This window comes from Pseudophryne corroboree, chromosome 10 (assembly GCF_028390025.1).
Source record: "Pseudophryne corroboree isolate aPseCor3 chromosome 10, aPseCor3.hap2, whole genome shotgun sequence".
In the NCBI taxonomy this organism is placed as follows: domain Eukaryota; kingdom Metazoa; phylum Chordata; class Amphibia; order Anura; family Myobatrachidae; genus Pseudophryne; species Pseudophryne corroboree.
In genome coordinates this window covers 100391027-100406589 of record NC_086453.1, presented here as the reverse complement: position 1 = coordinate 100406589, position 15563 = coordinate 100391027, and the positions used below count along the sequence as shown (strand labels likewise).

The window sequence follows — 15563 nt, the reverse complement described above, 5'->3', positions numbered from 1 at the left end:
GATATAGTAAACGCTATCGCTCAGGAGGGGGGAAATGAGTCATATTGTTTACTATATCGCTAAGTGTGTACGCACCTTTACTGTAGTGTAATAGTAATTAATGTCACTCTCTGACCAGAATAAGCCGCATAAACAGGGCTGATTTTCCACTGGGAAATAATATTACATATAATAAAACAATAGAAAATAAAAAATCAGATTGGTAATACTTCATAAAATGAAGCTAATAAAAGTGCATTTAATACAGAAATGGAAATGCTTCAGGAGACACCTGGGCTATAGTTAAGTTTGCCAGTGTGGAATTACATCTCAGAGGTTTTATTTCTCTTCCTGGCAAAAATACTTAGTTCAAAGTAAGGGATCAACAGTATTGCTGCAATTACAATCCTGCAGACCGGAGACGCCAGGGGACTCACAGAAACTGAGGATAATCAGCCAAAGAGTTCCACAAGATTGATACTTACAGTGATCACAATCATATTGCTATGCACAGTCTTAATATTAGTTCTCTGTTTTTGATGCTTAATGCAGCTTTGAGAGTGACATTGATATCATTACACTATAACCTGATGTCAAAAATCCGATGGACAATTGGGTTATGGACCCTATGAAGCATCTCCCTTACATTTTACAAAATGTACTTGATAAAGGCTTCCTTCAAAGCTGATTAGTTGCTATGGGCAACTTCTCCACTGGTCCTTTTGTCCAATCTTTTCACAGCTTCAGGAACAGACCCCCCAACACAAGTGTATGTATCATATTATAGAAATATGTTACCAAAGAAATAGGGATGATCGGGTTCGATTCCCTGAGAATCGAACCCCCCTCCCAACGAACTTCACGTCCCGAGCCCGGATCCGAGCTTGGCTCGGGTTTTCCCGCCAGACTTGGAAACCAGAATGAGGCAAAACGTCATCATCCCGCTGTCGGATTCTCGCAGGTTTTGGATTACATATAAGGAGCCGCGCGTCGCTGCCATTTTCACTCCAGTCCTGGAGAGTGTAGCGAGAGGACATGTCTCCTCAGGGTCTGTGCAGGAAAGTGGTGTGGCGCGTGGGGTGGCAACCTGCTTTTATGTGTTATTACAGTGCTGTCTTGTGCTGCATCAGTCCACTGGTGGTGTCTTGTTCTGCATCAGTCCAGTCACAGTGGTGGTGTCCTGTGTATAAGTCCAGCGGTACTGCCATATAAGTCCAGTGGTACTGCTGTTTAAGTCCAGGGATACTGCCGTATAAGTTCAGTGGTACTGCCGTATAAGTCCAGTCCAGTGGCACTGCTGTATAAGTCCAGTGGTACTGCCATATAAGTCCGGGGGTACTGCTATATAAGTCAAGGGGTACTGCCGTACAAGTCCAGTGGTACTGCCGTATAAGTCCAGTCCAGTGTTACTGCCATATAAGTCCAGGGGTACTGCCGTACAAGTCCAGGGATACTGCCGTATAAGTCCAGGGGTACTGCCGTATAAGTCCAGGGGTACTGCCCTATAAGTCAAGTCCAGTGGTACTGCTGTATAAGTCCAGTCTAGTGGTACTGCCATATAAGTCCAGTGGTACTGCCGTATAATTCCAGGGGTACTGCCCTATAAGTCCAGTCCAGTGGTACAGCCGTATAAGTCCACTGGTACTGCCATATAAGTCATGGGATACTGCCGTATAAGTCCAAGGGTACTGCCGTATAAGTCCAGGGGTACTGCCGTATAAGTACAGTGGTACTGCTGTATAAGTCCATTCCAGTGGTACTGCCGTATAAGTCCAGTGGTACTGCCGTATAAGTCCAGGGGTACTGCCATATAAGTCCAGTGGTACTGCCATATAAGTCCAGGGGTACTGCCGTATAAGTCCAGTGGTACTGTCGTATAAGTCCAGGGGTACTGCCGTATAAGTCCAGGGGTACTGCCGTACAAGTCCAGTGGTACTGACGTATAAGTCCAGGGGTACTGCTGTATAAGTCCAGGGGTACTGCCGTATTAGTCCAGGGGTACTCCCCTATAAGTCAAGTGTAGTGGTACTGCCGTATAAGTCCAGTCTAGTAGTACAGCCATATAAGTCCAGTGGTACTGCCGTATAAGTCCAGGGGTACTGCCCTATAAGTCCAGTTCAGTGGTACAGCCGTATAAGTCCACTGGTACTGCCGTATAAGTCCAGGGGTACTGCCATATAAGTACAGTGGTACTGCTGTATAAGTCCAGTCCAGTGGTATTGCCGTATAAGTCCAGTGGTACTGCCGTATAAGTCATGGGGTACTGCCGTATAAGTCCAGGGGTACTGCCGTATAAGTCCATTGGTACTGCCATATAAGTCATGGGGTACTGCCGTATAACTCCAGTGGTACTGCCGTATAAGTCCACGCGTACTGCTGTATAAGTCATGGGGTACTGCCGTATAACTCCAGTGGTTCTGTCCTGTGCTGTATATTATTTACTCCAAATAAAGGGGTTATTAATATTTTATCCAAATAATTTTTACAGGGTTTGCCCTGTGTGGTGTAGGGGTACGCTCTCCTTTGCCGCATATTGTGTTATATAACTCCAGAAGAATAATGGAGAACAAAAATTTGGAGGATAAAATAGGGAAAGATCAAGAACCACTTCCTCCTAGTAGAGATGAGCGGGTTCGGTTTCTCTGAATCCGAACCCGCCGAACTTCAGCTTTTTTTACACGGGGCCGAGCAGGCTCGGATCCTCCCGCCTTGCTCGGTTAACCCGAGCGCGCCCGAACGTCATCATCCCGCTGTCGGATTCTCGCGAGGCTCGGATTCTATCACGAGACTCGGATTCTATATAAGGAGCCGCGCGTCGCCGCCATTTTTCACACGTGCATTGAGATTGATAGGGAGAGGACGTGGCTGGCGTCCTCTCCGTTTAGAGTGACTAACAGTACTAGAGAGAGAGACACACAAATTTTGGGGAGCATAATATAGGAGGAGTACTACTTGCTGCTGATAGTGTGACCAGTGGCAGTGACCAGTGCCACCAGTTTAATGAATCCGTTCTCTGCCTGAAAAAAAACGATACACAGTGTGACACAGTCACACGTACCATATCTGTGCTCAGCCCAGTGTGCTGCATCATATACTGTATATCATTATCTGACTGCTGAGTGCTCACTGCAGTGCTCACACAGCTTAATTGTGGGGGAGACTGGGGAGCAGTTATAGCAGGAGTACATATTTTAAGTACAGTGCACACTTTTGCTGCCAGAGTGCCACTGCCAGTGTGACTGACCAGTGACCACTGACCACCAGTATTGTGATTGTCTGCTGACCACCAGTATATTGTGATTGTCTGCCTGAAAAAGTTAAACACTCGTCGTGTGGTGTTTTTATAAACGCATTCTGCAGACAGTGTCCAGCAGGTCCGTCATTACATAATATATACCTGTCCGGCTGCAGTACTAGTGTGATATATATATATATATATATATATATTTTTTTTTTTATTTTATCTCATTATCATCCAGTCTATATTAGCAGCAGACACAGTACGGTAGTCCACGGCTGTAGCTACCTCTGTGTCGGCAGTCGCTCGTCCATCCATAATTGTATACCACCTACCCGTGGTTTATTTTTTTTTCTATCTTCTTGATACTAGTAGCTTACTTTAGGAGTCTGCAGTGCTGACAGACAGTGTCCAGCAGGTCCGTCATTACATAATATATACCTGTCCGGCTGCAGTACTAGTGTGAGATATATATATATATATTTTAATTTTATCTCATTATCATCCAGTCTATATTAGCAGCAGACACAGTACGGTAGTCCACGGCTGTAGCTACCTCTGTGTCGGCAGTCGCTCGTCCATCCATAATTGTATACCACCTACCCGTGGTTTATTTTTTTTTTCTATCTTCTTGATACTAGTAGCTTACTTTAGGAGTCTGCAGTGCTGACAGACAGTGTCCAGCAGGTCCGTCATTACATAATATATACCTGTCCGGCTGCAGTACTAGTGTGATATATATATATATATATTTTAATTTTATCTCATTATCATCCAGTCTATATTAGCAGCAGACACAGTACGGTAGTCCACGGCTGTAGCTACCTCTGTGTCGGCAGTCGCTCGTCCATCCATAATTGTATACCACCTACCCGTGGTTTATTTTTTTTTCTATCTTCTTGATACTAGTAGCTTACTTTAGGAGTCTGCAGTGCTGACAGACAGTGTCCAGCAGGTCCGTCATTACATAATATATACCTGTCCGGCTGCAGTACTAGTGTGATATATATATATATATATATATATATATATATTTTAATTTTGTCTCATTATCATCCAGTCTATAATAGCAGCAGACACAGTACGGTAGTCCACGGCTGTAGCTACCTCTGTGTCGGCAGTTGCTCGTCCATCCATAATTGTATACCACCTACCCGTGGTTTATTTTTTTTTTCTATCTTCTTGATACTAGTAGCTTACTTTAGGAGTCTGCAGTGCTGACAGACAGTGTCCAGCAGGTCCGTCATTACATAATATATACCTGTCCGGCTGCAGTACTAGTGTGATATATATATATATATTTTAATTTTATCTCATTATCATCAAGTCTATATTAGCAGCAGACACAGTACGGTAGTCCACGGCTGTAGCTACCTCTGTGTCGGCAGTCGCTCGTCCATCCATAATTGTATACCACCTACCCGTGGTTTATTTTTTTTTTCTATCTTCTTGATACTAGTAGCTTACTTTAGGAGTCTGCAGTGCTGACAGACAGTGTCCAGCAGGTCCGTCATTACATAATATATACCTGTCCGGCTGCAGTACTAGTGTGATATATATATATATATTTTAATTTTATCTCATTATCATCCAGTCTATATTAGCAGCAGACACAGTACGGTAGTCCACGGCTGTAGCTACCTCTGTGTCGGCAGTCGCTCGTCCATCCATAATTGTATACCACCTACCCGTGGTTTATTTTATTTTTCTATCTTCTTGATACTAGTAGCTTACTTTAGGAGTCTGCAGTGCTGACAGACAGTGTCCAGCAGGTCCGTCATTACATAATATATACCTGTCCGGCTGCAGTACTAGTGTGATATATATATATTTTTTTTTTATTTTATCTCATTATCATCCAGTCTATATTAGCAGCAGACACAGTACGGTAGTCCACGGCTGTAGCTACCTCTGTGTCGGGACTCGGCAGTCGCTCGTCCATCCATAATTGTATACCACCTACCCGTGGTTTATTTTTTTTTTTCTATCTTCTTGATACTAGTAGCTTACTTTAGGAGTCTGCAGTGCTGACAGACAGTGTCCAGCAGGTCCGTCATTACATAATATATACCTGTCCGGCTGCAGTACTAGTGTGATATATATATATATATTTTAATTTTATCTCATTATCATCCAGTCTATATTAGCAGCAGACACAGTACAGTACGGTAGTCCACGGCTGTAGCTACCTCTGTGTCGGCAGTCGCTCGTCCATCCGTAAGTATACTAGTATCCATCCATCTCCATTGTTTACATGAGGTGCCTTTTAGTTGTGCCTATTAAAATATGGAGAACAAAAATGTTGAGGTTCCAAAATTAGGGAAAGATCAAGATCGACTTCCACCTCGTGCTGAAGCTGCTGCCACTAGTCATGGCCGAGACGATGAAATGCCAGCAACGTCGTCTGCCAAGGCAGATGCCCAATGTCATAGTACAGAGCATGTAAAATCCAAAACACCAAATATCAGTAAAAAAAGGACTCAAAAATCTAAAATAAAATTGTCGGAGGAGAAGCGTAAACTTGCCAATATGCCATTTACCACACGGAGTGGCAAGGAACGGCTGAGGCCCTGGCCTATGTTCATGGCTAGTGGTTCAGCTTCACATGAGGATGGAAGCACTCAGCCTCTCGATAGAAAAATGAAAAGACTCAAGCTGGCAAAAGCACCGCAAAGAACTGTGCGTTCTTCGAAATCACAAATCCACAAGGAGAGTCCAATTGTGTCGGTTGCGATGCCTGACCTTCCCAACACTGGACGTGAAGAGCATGCGCCTTCCACCATTTGCACGCCCCCTGCAAGTGCTGGAAGGAGCACCCGCAGTCCAGTTCCTGATAGTCAGATTGAAGATGTCAGTGTTGAAGTACACCAGGATGAGGAGGATATGGGTGTTGCTGGCGCTGGGGAGGAAATTGACAAGGAGGATTCTGATGGTGAGGTGGTTTGTTTAAGTCAGGCACCCGGGGAGACACCTGTTGTCCGTGGGAGGAATATGGCCGTTGACATGCCTGGTGAAAATACCAAAAAAATCAGCTCTTCGGTGTGGAAGTATTTCAACAGAAATGCGGACAACATTTGTCAAGCCGTGTGTTGCCTTTGTCAAGCTGTAATAAGTAGGGGTAAGGACGTTAACCACCTCGGAACATCCTCCCTTATACGTCACCTGCAGCGCATTCATAATAAGTCAGTGACAAGTTCAAAAACTTTGGGCGACAGCGGAAGCAGTCCACTGACCAGTAAATCCCTTCCTCTTGTAACCAAGCTCACGCAAACCACACCACCAACTCCCTCAGTGTCAATTTCCTCCTTCCCCAGGAATGCCAATAGTCCTGCAGGCCATGTCACTGGCAATTCTGACGAGTCCTCTCCTGCCTGGGATTCCTCCGATGCATCCTTGCGTGTAACGCCTACTGCTGCTGGCGCTGCTGTTGTTGCTGCTGGGAGTCGATGGTCATTTCAGAGGGGAAGTCGTAAGCCCACTTTTACTACTTCCACCAAGCAATTTACTGTCCAACAGTCCTTTGCGAGGAAGATGAAATATCACAGCAGTCATCCTGTTGCAAAGCGGATAACTGAGGCCTTGACAACTATGTTGGTGTTAGACGTGCGTCCGGTATCCGCCATTAGTTCACAGGGAACTAGACAATTTCTTGAGGTAGTGTGCCCCCGTTACCAAATACCATCTAGGTTCCACTTCTCTAGGCAGGCGATACCGAGAATGTACACGGACGTCAGAAAAAGACTCACCAGTGTCCTAAAAAATGCAGTTGTACCCAATGTCCACTTAACCACGGACATGTGGACAAGTGGAGCAGGGCAGGGTCAGGACTATATGACTGTGACAGCCCACTGGGTAGATGTATGGACTCCCGCCGCAAGAACAGCAGCGGCGGCACCAGTAGCAGCATCTCGCAAACGCCAACTCTTTCCTAGGCAGGCTACGCTTTGTATCACCGGTTTCCAGAATACGCACACAGCTGAAAACCTCTTACGGCAACTGAGGAAGATCATCGCGGAATGGCTTACCCCAATTGGACTCTCCTGTGGATTTGTGGCATCGGACAACGCCAGCAATATTGTGTGTGCATTAAATATGGGCAAATTCCAGCACGTCCCATGTTTTGCACATACCTTGAATTTGGTGGTGCAGAATTTTTTAAAAAACGACAGGGGCGTGCAAGAGATGCTGTCGGTGGCCAGAAGAATTGCGGGACACTTTCGGCGTACAGGCACCACGTACAGAAGACTGGAGCAACACCAAAAACGCCTGAACCTGCCCTGCCATCATCTGAAGCAAGAAGTGGTAACGAGGTGGAATTCAACCCTATATATGCTTCAGAGGTTGGAGGAGCAGCAAAAGGCCATTCAAGCCTATACAATTCAGCACGATATAGGAGGTGGAATGCACCTGTCTCAAGCGCAGTGGAGAATGATTTCAACGTTGTGCAAGGTTCTGCTGCCCTTTGAACTTGCCACACGTGAAGTCAGTTCAGACACTGCCAGCCTGAGTCAGGTCATTCCCCTCATCAGGCTTTTGCAGAAGAAGCTGGAGACATTGAAGGAGGAGCTAACACGGAGCGATTCCGCTAGGCATGTGGGACTTGTGGATGGAGCCCTTAATTCGCTTAACAAGGATTCACGGGTGGTCAATCTGTTGAAATCAGATCACTACATTTTGGCCACCGTGCTCGATCCTAGATTTAAAACCTACCTTGGATCTCTCTTTCCGGCAGACACAAGTCTGCTGGGGTTCAAAGACCTGCTGGTGAGAAAATTGTCAAGTCAAGCGGAACGCGACCTGTCAACATCTCCTCCTTCACATTCTCCCGCAACTGAGGGTGCGAGGAAAAGGCTCAGAATTCCGAGCCCACCCGCTGGCGGTGATGCAGGGCAGTCTGGAGCGACTGCTGATGCTGACATCTGGTCCGGACTGAAGGACCTGACAACGATTACGGACATGTCGTCTACTGTCACTGCATATGATTCTCTCCCCATTGAAAGAATGGTGGAGGATTATATGAGTGACCGCATCCAAGTATTCACGTCAGACAGTCCGTACTTATACTGGCAGGAAAAAGAGGCAATTTGGAGGCCCTTGCACAAACTGGCTTTATTCTACCTAAGTTGCCCTCCCACAAGTGTGTACTCCAAAAGAGTGTTTAGTGCCGCCGCTCACCTTGTCAGCAATCGGCGTACGAGGTTACTTCCAGAAAATGTGGAGAAGATGATGTTCATTAAAATGAATTATAATGAATTCCTCCGTGGAGACATTGACCAGCAGCAATTGCCTCCACAAAGTACACAGGGAGCTGAGATGGTGGATTCCAGTGGGGACGAATTGATAATCTGTGAGGAGGGGGATGTACACGGTGATATATCGGAGGATGATGATGAGGTGGACATCTTGCCTCTGTAGAGCCAGTTTGTGCAAGGAGAGATTAATTGCTTCTTTTTTGGTGGGGGTCCAAACCAACCCGTCATTTCAGTCACAGTCGTGTGGCAGACCCTGTCACTGAAATGATGGGTTGGTTAAAGTGTGCATGTCCTGTTTATACAACATAAGGGTGGGTGGGAGGGCCCAAGGACAATTCCATCTTGCACCTCTTTTTTCTTTAATTTTTCTTTGCGTCATGTGCTGTTTGGGGAGTGTTTTTTGGAAGGGCCATCCTGCGTGACACTGCAGTGCCACTCCTAGATGGGCCAGGTGTTTGTGTCGGCCACTAGGGTCGCTTATCTTACTCACACAGCTACCTCATTGCGCCTCTTTTTTTCTTTGCGTCATGTGCTGTTTGGGGAGTGTTTTTTGGAAGGGCCATCCTGCGTGACACTGCAGTGCCACTCCTAGATGGGCCAGGTGTTTGTGTCGGTCACTAGGGTCGCTTAGCTTACTCACACAGCTACCTCATTGCGCCTCTTTTTTTCTTTGCGTCATGTGCTGTTTGGGGAGTGTTTTTTGGAAGGGCCATCCTGCGTGACACTGCAGTGCCACTCCTAGATGGGCCAGGTGTTTGTGTCGGCCACTAGGGTCGCTTAGCTTACTCACACAGCTACCTCATTGTGCCTCTTTTTTTCTTTGCGTCATGTGCTGTTTGGGGAGTGTTTTTTGGAAGGGCCATCCTGCGTGACACTGCAGTGCCACTCCTAGATGGGCCAGGTGTTTGTGTCGGCCACTAGGGTCGCTTAGCTTACTCACACAGCTACCTCATTGCGCCTCTTTTTTTCTTTGCGTCATGTGCTGTTTGGGGAGTGTTTTTTGGAAGGGCCATCCTGCGTGACACTGCAGTGACACTCCTAGATGGGCCAGGTGTTTGTGTCGGCCACTAGGGTCGCTTAGCTTAGTCATCCAGCGACCTCGGTGCAAATTTTAGGACTAAAAATAATATTGTGAGGTGTGAGGTATTCAGAATAGACTGAAAATGAGTGGAAATTATGGTTTTTGAGGTTAATAATACTTTGGGATCAAAATGACCCCCAAATTCTATGATTTAAGCTGTTTTTTAGTGTTTTTTGAAAAAAACACCCGAATCCAAAACACACCCGAATCCGACAAAAAAAATTCGGTGAGGTTTTGCCAAAACGCGGTCGAACCCAAAACACGGCCGCGGAACCGAACCCAAAACCAAAACACAAAACCCGAAAAATTTCAAGTGCACATCTCTACCTCCTAGTGCTGAAGCTGCTGACACTAGTCATGACATAGACGATGAAATGCCATCAACGTTGTCTGCCAAGGCCGATGCCCAACGTCATAGTAGAGGGCATGTAAAATTCAAAAAGCCAAAGTTCAGTAAAATGACCTCAAAAAAATTATTTAAATAGTATGAGGAGAAACGTAAACTTGCCAATATGCCATTTACGACACAGAGTGGCAAGGAACAGCTAAGGCTCTGGCCTATGTTCATGACTAGGGGTTCAGCTTCACATGACGATGGAAGCCCTCATCCTACCGCTAGAAAAATGATAAGAGTTAAGCTGGCAAAAGCACAGCAAAGAACTCTGCGTTCTAAGATGGTATCACAAATCCCCAAGGAGAGTCCAAGTGTGTCGACGGTTGCGATGCCTGACCTTCCCAACACTGGACGGGGAGAGGTGGCTCCTTCCACCATTTGCATGCCCTCTGCAAGTGCTGGAAGGAGCACCCACAGTCCAGTTTCTGATATTCAAATTGAAGATGTCACTGTTGAAGTACACCAGGATGAGGATATGGGTGTTGCTGGCGCTGAGAAATTGAGGAGGAGGATTCTGATGGTGATGTGCTTTGTTTAAATTAGGCACCGGGGGAGACAGTTGTCCGTGGGATGAATAAACCCATTGTCATGCCTGGGCAAAATACCAAAAAAACCACCTCTTCGGTGTGGAATTATTTCTCCACAAATCCGGACAACAGGTGTCAAGCCATGTGTTGCCTCTCTCAATCCGTAATAAGTAGGGGTAAGGACGTTAACCACTTAGGAACATCCTCCCTTATACATCACCTGCAGCACATTCATCAGAAGTCATTGTCAAGTTCAGAAACTTTGGATAAGAGCATAAGCAGTCCACTGACACCTAAATCCTTCTTCCTTTTGTACCCAAGCTCCTGCAAGCCACACCACCAACTCCCTCAACGTCAATTTCCTCCTCAGTCAGGAACGTGAGTAGTCCTGCAGGCCATGTCACTGGCATTACTGACGAGTCCTCGCCTAACCAGGATTCCTCTGGAGGATCTTTGAGTGCTACGCCTACTGCTGCTGCTGCTGCTGCTGCTGCTGTTGTTGCTACTGGGAATTGATGGTCATCCCAGAGGGGAAGTCAGAAAACCACTTGTACTACTTCAACTAAGCAATTGACTGTCCAACAGTCCTTTGCGAGGAAGATGAAATATGACAGCAGTCATCCTGTTGCAAAGCGGATAACTGAGGCCTTGACAGCTATGTTGGTGTTAGACGTGAGTCCGGTGTCCGCCATTAGTGCAGTGGGATTTAGACAGTTGATGGAGGTAGTGTGTCCCCGGTACCAAATACCATCTAGATTCCACTTCACTAGAAAAGCGATTCCCGGACTGTACAGGGACATTAAGAAAAGTGTCCTCAGTGTCCTGAAAAATGCGGTTGTGCCCAGTGTCCACTTAACCACAGACATGTGGACAAGTGGAGCAGGGCAAACTAAGGACTACATGACTGTGACAGCCCACTTGGTAGATGTATTGCCTCCCGCAGCAACAACAGCAACGGAACCAGTAGCAGCATCTCACAAACACCAGCTTGTTCATAGGCAGGCTACGCTGTGTATCACCGGTTTCCGTAAGAGGCACACCGCTGACCTGTGACGGAAACTGATGGACATCATCGCACAATGGCTTACCCCACTTAGACTCTCTCCTGAGGATTTGTGATATCAGACAATGCCACCAATATTGTGCGCGCATTACATCTCTGCAAATTCCAGCACGTCCCATGTTTTGCATATTCAATTAATTTGGTGGTGCAGATTTTTTTTTTAAATGATAGGGGTGTGCAGGAGATGCTGTCAGTTGCCTGAAAAATTGCGGGCCACTTTCAGCATTCAGTCACTGCGTGCCGAAGACTGGAGCGCCAGCAAACACTCCTGAACCTGCCCTGCCATCACCCGAACCAAGAGGTGGTAACGAGGTGGAATTCAACACTCTATATGCTTCAGAGGATGGAGAAGCTGCAAAAGGCAATTCAAGCCTATACATCCACCTACGGTATAGGCAAAGGAGGGGGAATGCACCTGACTCAAGCGCAGTGGAGAATGATTTCCGTGTTGTGCAAGGTTCTCCACCTTCGAACTTGCCACACGGGAAGTCAGTTCAGACACTGCCAGCCTGAGTCAGGTCATTCCCCTCATGAGGCTTTTGCAGAAAGGAACGAGGAACCTAGAGGGTAATTCAGACCTGATCATAGCAAATTTGTTAGCAGTTGGGCAAAACCATGGCCCTCATTCCGAGTTGATTGCTTGCTAACTGCTTTTAGCAGCAATGCAAACGTTAGGCCACCGCCCTCTGGGAGTGTATCTTAGCTTAGCAGAAGTGCGAACGAAAGATTAGCAGAACTGCACAGGAAAAATTTCTTGCCGTTTCTGAGTAGCTCCAGACCTACTCCTATCTTGCGATGACTGCAGTCTGTTTAGTTCCTGGTTTGACGTCACAAACACGACCTGCGTTCGGCCAGCCACTCCCCCGTTTCTCCAGCCACTCCTGGGTTTTTTCCGGGCACGCCTTCGTTTTTTAGCACACTCCCTGAAAACGCTGAGTTGCCGCCCAGAAACACCCACTTCCTGTCAATCATACTACGAACACTCGAGTGACTGAAATACGTCGCTCGAGCTTGGGTAGAACAACAAAGTTTTGTGTGAAAGTACTTAGCACATGCGCGCTGCGTACCATGCGCATGCGCAGATTTGCCGCGTTTTCACTTGATCGCTGCGCTGCGAAAAACGGCAGCGAGCGATCAACTCGGAATGACCACCCATGTGCACTGCAGGGTGGCAGATATAACATGTGCATAGAGAGTTAGATTTGGGTGTGGTGTGTTCAAACTTAAATCTAAATTGCAGTGTAAAAATAGAGCAGCCAGTATTTACTCTGCACAGAAAAAAATAACCCATCCAAATCTAACTCTCTCTGCAAATGTTATATCTGCCACACCAGCAGTGTACATGGTTTTGTCCAACTGCTGACAAGTTTGCTGCTACGATCAGGTTAATTTACCCCCTAGGTTCCTTAGTCTATTTGACATGGGTTTGGTCTTAAAGACAGAAATTGCAGCAGTTATGTTAAGTCCATCCCCCACTGAATGATGCAGATAATCACAGCATTGGACAATGGTGGCTGGACCCATGATAACACTTATAGCTCCACCTACTGCACGCTGCACTATAATTGGTATGATTGACTCTACGGCCAAAGGTTTTAAAACCATCTGGATGAAACCATTGGCCCCTGATTGCACATGCACAGACCTCAACCACTGTCTGAAACTGGAACTCTTTGGTCGCTGTTTGCCTTCAGTGACCAACCATCAATGGTGAACTAACTTGAATCTCCACTTCAGACTCTCAGACAGTGGGGGTTCAAAGACTCTTCATTCTATCATCCTCAACGCTGCCTTCTAGGTTTGTAGGGAGGCAGAATAATCAGAAGAGGAGGATGGTAAGTCCCTTATAAGCGCAATGAATAGCAGCTAGTGAAGAAAAATGCTTATGAAGAGTCCTTCTTGATAGACTCTCAAGATACAAACAACTTCCAAAAATAAAGCAACTTCCAAAATAGAATTTGCTTTATTTTTGGAAGAATAATCAGAAGAGGCACGCTGTGTAAAAATATTAAATATCAAATTAAGGTCCAACCTCCTGTAGCGTTTACATTTTTATCCCAAAATTTGACTTTGTTTAGTGTCCTAATTCATTTGATTCATTTAATCATGAGTAATGTGGCATTGAGAATCCTGCAGATCTGTTTCTCAACTGAGGTACCAATGGATAATACAACAAGAGCCACCAACAGTATATAATGATACCAGATCCCTGATAGGTCTTTTATGAAAATTCAAATAGTTATTTTTATATTTTTAGTTTTTTGGCATGTAAATGCCTTTGTACCCTACTGCGTAACATAACTTTTCATTTTGCTTCAAACAACCAGAAGATCTCATAACTGAAGACATACATAAGGCTAAACTGAGCATCTTGGTGCACCAGAGGAGAAGCAAGCAACAGTGCATATCAGGGGGCCTGAAATACATGTAAATATATCCGGATGGCAGGTCGACAGTACTCAGGTCGGCAGTCAATATGTCAACCACTATTGGTTGACTTGGACAAGGTCGACATGGGAAAATAGGTTGACACTGTGAAAAGGACGACAAGAGTTTTTTTTACATTTGGGGGATTTTTTTAACTTTTTCATACTTTGCCATCCATGTGGACTACGATTGGGAATAGAAACCTATGCCGAGTGCAATGGTAGTGGAGCAAAACACCTTGCGAGCAAACAAAGTGAACCATACAAGGGCACATGGTGCACTAATTGAGGTTCCTGGTGATATTATGGACAAAACTACACCAAAAACTTACACCATTTCATGTGTCGACCTATTCTGTGTCAACCTTTTCACTGTGTCAACCTTTTCCTATGTTGACCTTGTCCAGGTCAACCAATAGTTGACTGTAGATCTTATCCAGGTCGACCCTTTGATCCGTAACCCACGTAAAGGGATAGAACAACGATCTGTATTATCACTATGATTGGTTAAAGGATGATGATTGTTAGAAAGAATTCATTCTCTGGTCCCCATCTTCTAAAATACCAAGCACGTCCCTGACTACCCCTGGGTTTGACTCCAATAAAATGGTGTCACTATAAATATTACACTATTGCCATCTTCTCGGACCTCATTAAGCAATAGCAGGCACCCTCGCCCATATAATGCATCTATCATGTTTTTTTTTTTTGTTCATTTTGTATGATGGTGTGCCACCTTTTCTGTGCCTTCTGGATGCACACCGAGAGATTCTTTCATCACAGTCTTCCACCAATAAAATACCTGAGCATTGTAATAATATTTGCATTTTTTATTATTGTTTTCACTAATTATAACCCAGAAGATAGTATTGCTCACACGCAGAGCGTATGGTGTGAAGGGTTTTTCTGTTCTTACCTTCCTTTAGGGAGCATTTTGGGATGTAAAAATTATACTTTTTAATTATTTCTTTATTGAATTATTTACATTATAATAATGATGACTATTATTATCACTTACGGTTCCACTGACTCACAGTTTTTGTTCGCAGCCCATAGGGCTGCCAGCAAAAATGTGCAAGTGCGGCACTAGAAGTGGCAACGAGGGCTGCAAGTTCGGGTGTCGATGACAGTGTTTACACACTGCTGCAATGACAACTTGCACCATTTGCGGGCAATTGGATTGACCCCTTAGATTTCTTTGGTTGATTCTCCCTAGACTGCAGATTGAGATTACACATTGCATGATAAGGGATGAGAACGCAGGTGCATTTTAGACACTTTAGACCAGTAGTTCTCAAACCCTGTCCTCAGGACTCCAAACTGATCACATTTTCCAGATTGCCCAGCAAGTGCACAGGTGTAGTCATTACTCACTGACACATTTTAAAAGATTCACAGGTGGAGCTGATTATTTCACTTGTGATTGTGTGAGCTGCGAGGTGACCTGGAGAACAGGCACTGTTTGGGAACCTATGCTTTAGAGCAGGCGTTCCCAATCTCGGTCTTCAAGGCACACTAACAGTGCAGATTTTAGTGATATCCAGGCTTCAGCACAGATGGTTAAATCAAAATAACCGAGGTACTAATAAAGATACCTGTGCTC

General features: G+C 45.4%; 1 protein-coding gene across 2 annotated transcripts in view; it reads left to right on the top strand.

The window, feature by feature from the left end:
• LOC134966137 (serine/threonine-protein kinase SBK2-like) overlaps positions 1 to 15563 on the top strand; it is a 90327-nt gene that overhangs the window by 40005 nt on the left and 34759 nt on the right. The gene's annotated exons all lie outside the window — the stretch shown is intronic.